The sequence below is a fragment of the Tarenaya hassleriana genome, unplaced genomic scaffold, assembly GCF_000463585.1.
Source record: "Tarenaya hassleriana unplaced genomic scaffold, ASM46358v1 Cleome6, whole genome shotgun sequence".
Lineage (NCBI taxonomy): Eukaryota > Viridiplantae > Streptophyta > Magnoliopsida > Brassicales > Cleomaceae > Tarenaya > Tarenaya hassleriana.
This window is the reverse complement of record NW_010968505.1, coordinates 1,780,097-1,784,661: the sequence shown is the minus strand read 5'-3', so window position 1 is coordinate 1,784,661 and position 4,565 is coordinate 1,780,097.

Sequence of the window (4,565 nt, the reverse complement as noted above, 5' to 3'; positions counted from 1 at the left end):
CCACAGTTCATTCAGATGTTGAATCAGATGAGCTTCAGAGGGAGGTATAATGAGGATCCGAATTCTCATCTTACGCAGTTTAAGATGTTGTGTCGAACCATCAAGAAGCCGCCGGGCGTGACAATGGAAGACGCGATGATCGAGGCATTTCCCTTCTCTCTGATGGATAAGGCACGGGATTGGCTCTACACCTTGGAGCCAAATTCCATTTCTACATGGGATGAGATGGAGGAGAAGTTTATGATGAAACATTACTCTCCCATGAAGACACAGTTGGCGCTGAACAAGATTAACTCCTTCGCTCAAGATGATGATGAGACCTTGTATGATGCTTGGGAGAGATTCAAGGAGTATCAGAGAATGTGTCCGCACCACGGTATGGACAACAAATATCTTCTCTCCACTTTCATACATGGCCTTAGGGACGACACGAGAGGATGGGTTGATGCAGCATGCGGAGGCAGCGTGTATGATCTCTCTTTCGAGGCTTTAGAGGCGCAGATTGCTAAGATGGCGAAAGGGAGAAGCATTTCAGGGGAAACGGGCAGTAGACGATCTTTGCCTAAGGCTGATGTTAAAGGGGATGCTTGCGAATCCTCTGCTTTACAGGCCGTTCTTTCAGAGCTTTCTGCCATTAAGCTACAGCTTACTAAGTCCGGTTCATCAAACCCACAGAAGGGTAAACCGGGCATGTACATGGTGGAACAAGCAGAAGAAGCCATGGAAGAAGTCGACTATGTGGGAAGAAATCAGTATAACAATCAGTCGAACTTCTACAATCCGGGGAATCAGAATCACCCTGGCTTTTCTTATGGCAACCCGCAAGGAGCGTTGAACCCTCAGCATCAAAGTGGAGCGAAACCTCAGGGACCCCCAGGATTTCAGCCTAGATACCAGAATCAGGGCTACCAGAGCCAGAATCAGGGGTATCAGAATCAGGGCCAAGACTACAATCAGAGAAATCAAGGATACAGAGCCCCTCCGCCTCAGACTAAGAAAGAGGAGTCAGAGTTAAAGTCGATGTTAGCCCAGCTAATGCACGATCAGAAAAACTCGTTTTCCAGCTTGGGTCAAGAGATGCAAGGATTCAATGGGAAGCAAGAGAGTTTCGAGCAGAGATTGGATGGGTTGGATTCACATATCAAGACGATGGACAATCAGATTGCTCAGCTTGCTTCCCAGGCAACGAGACCTCAAGGCCAATTCCCGGGTAAGGCTGATCCTAACCCGAGAGAGCATATTAATGCCATAGGCTTGAGAAGCGGAAGACAGCTTCCGGAGACCTCCCCAGTTGTCAGAGAAGAGGGAGAAGGTTCACACGAACCTCAGAGAGCCGCCTTAGATAAAGGCAAAGGCCATGTTGTAGAGGGGGAAGAGGCGAGGTACATTCCGCCTCCTCCACAGGCACCCCCTCTACCATTTCCATCTCGGGCGAGGAAGTTTAATGAAGACAGCCAGTTCGCCAAATTTTCGGAGATGTTGAAGAAATTAGAAGTGACCATGCCCTTTTGATGAGGTAGTGTTACAGATCTCGTCCTACACTAAATTTCTGAAGGACATTCTTACGAAGAAGAGGGCGGTTGAAAAGGAGACAGTGGCACTTAGTACAGAGGCGAGTGCTGCCATATGGCAGACGGAGCTACCGCAGAAGATGGCTGATCCCGGTAGCTTCTCTATCCCGTGCAGATTGGGAAATGTGGAGATTGAGAGGGCGCTTTGCGATTTGGGCGCAAGTGTCAGTTTGCTGCCTCTCTCCATATTTAAGAAACTTAATGTCGGTGAGCTGAAACCGACGAGGATGTCACTGCAATTGGTCGACCGATCAGTGAAGTATCCCGCTGGGATCTTGGAGGATGTGCCTTTGAAGGTAGGGGAATTCTATGTCCCCGTCGACTTTGTTGTTCTGGACATGCCGGAGGATTCTAAAATCCCCATCATACTTGGTAGGCCGTTTCTGAACACGGCTGATGCTGTAGTGCATGTCAGAGAAGGAAGACTTACGATGAAGATCGGAGATGAGACGGTTGAATTCAGACTTGATCAGAATCTCAAGCAACCGCATTTGGTAGAGTCTTCCTTCTACCTAGACCTGATCGACACGTTGGTCGACGAAGTGAGGGATGAATTTAGAGAGTCAGATCCCCTCGAGATGGCATTGAACGCGGTACAAGACAGCATGTACTGCGATTGGGAGGAAGTCCGAAGCATTGTTCGGACTTTAGATTACAGCTCATCGATTGAGCTAGAGGGCTGAAAATACAGGGCCGTTGAGCCCTTATCTTGTTCTGCCCGCGAGTTCCCTTGGCTAAGGGACGAGGAAAACTGAGAGGAGCCATCACCTTCTCCAAATCATCAAGCTCCGGTCTCCTCCATTCAAGTCAAGCAACCCGATGTGGAGACGAGCGGGAAGAAAGATTGAGACTCAGAGAGCGCGCCTAAGGTGGAATTGAAGCCCTTACCACAAGGGCTTAGGTATGAATTTCTCGGACCTAACTCTACTTACCCGATAATTGTGAATGCTGCATTGACTGATGTGGAACTAGCTGAATTAGTTGCATTGCTTAGAGAGTATAGACAGGCCTTGGGTTACACTCTAGATGACATTAGAGGCATTAGTCCATCCCTTTGCATGCACCGCATTCATCTAGAAGATAGTTCCAAAACCTCCATTGAACATCAACGTAGGTTGAATCCCACCATGAAGGAGGTAGTGAAGAAAGAGGTGCTCAAACTGTTAGATGCAGGTATCATTTACCCGATTTCAGATAGTGCATGGGTTAGTCCCGTGCAAGTTGTACCAAAGAAGGGGGTATCACTGTGGTAGAAAATGAGCATAACGAATTGATACCCACTAGGACGGTTACGGGTTGGAGAATGTATATTGATTATAGGAAGCTGAATTCCAACACCCGTAAAGACCATTTCCCGTTACCCTTCATCGACCAAATGCTAGAGAGGTTAGCCTTGCATTCCCACTTTTGCTTTCTTGATGGCTACTCGGGATTCTTTCAAATCCCCATTCACCCTAGCGACCAGGAGAAAACCACCTTTACATGTCCATATGGCACATTTGCATACCGTAGGATGCCTTTTGGTTTATGTAATGCACCGGCAACATTTCAGAGATGCATGACTGCTGTGTTTTCTGATCTCATCGAGGATGTTATGGAGGTGTTCATGGATGATTTTTCTGTCCATGGGCCCTCCTTTCCCGTGTGTCTAATGAATTTGCGCCGAGTGTTGGACAGGTGTGTTGAGGCAAATCTTGTGCTGAATTGGGAGAAGTGCCACTTCATGGTCCAAGAGGGCATTGTGCTAGGCCACAAGATTTCGAGAAGAGGGATTGAGGTTGACCGAGCTAAGGTCGAAGTAATAGAGAAGCTGCCGCCTCCACGAAATGTTAAGGGAATCCGGAGTTTTCCGGGACATGCCGGGTTCTACAGGAGGTTCATCAAGGACTTCTCGAAGATTTCGAGGCCTTTGACCGAATTACTTGCAAAGGACGTGCCCTTTGAGTTCACCCATGAGTGCGAGGCTGCCTTTGAGACTCTGAAGAAGGCGTTGATTTCTCCGCCTATTATTCAGCCACCGGATTGGGAAGCTCCCTTTGAGCTTATGTGCGATGCGAGCGATTTCGCCGTCGGGGCTGTCTTGGGCCAAAGGAAAGACAGAAAGCTGCTCCACGCCATATACTATGCGAGTAGAACGTTAGACGATGCTCAGATGAATTATTCTACAATCGAAAAGGAGCTACTCGCCATAGTATTTGCCTTTGAGAAGTTTCGGTCTTATTTGGTCAGTTCGAAAGTGATTGTGTACACCGACCATGCTGCCTTGAGGTATCTCCTATCCAAGAAGGATGCCAAGCCGAGGTTGATCAGATGGATTCTCTTGCTGCAAGAGTTTGACTTGGAGATTAGGGATAGGAAGGGTACGGAGAACGGAGTGGCTGACCATTTATCTCGGATTGAGCGACATGAGGAAGTTCCTATCGATGACTGTCTCCGAGATGATTGTGTTATGGCAGTCCAGGTGAAGGAAAGAGACCCGTGGTATGCTGATTTTGTGAACTTCATTGTTAGCGGGTACATTCCTCACGAGCTGGATTACAACGGGAAGAAGAGGTTCTTCAGAGACATCAAAGATTATTTTTGGGAAGAACCTTACCTCTTCAAGAGAGGCAAGGATGGCCTCTTTAGGAGATGTGTGCCCGAGGAGGAAGTCCGGAGTGTGATTCATCATTGTCACTCTTCGGACTATGCTGGTCATTTTGGAGCATCGAAGACCTCGGCTAAAATTCTTCAAGCCGGGTTTTATTGGCCATCAATGTTCAAGGACGTTCATCAATACGTCTCCTCTTATGATGCTTGCCAGAGAACGGGGAACATCTCCCGCCGCCACGAGATGCCTCAGCGATACATCTTGGAAGTCGAGCCCTTTGATGTGTGGGGCATAGATTTCATGGGACCGTTCCCGTCTTCTTATGGGAACCAATACATCCGCGTGGCGGTCGACTATGTCACCAAGTGGGTAGAAGCGATGGCGAGTCCCACTAACGACTCGAA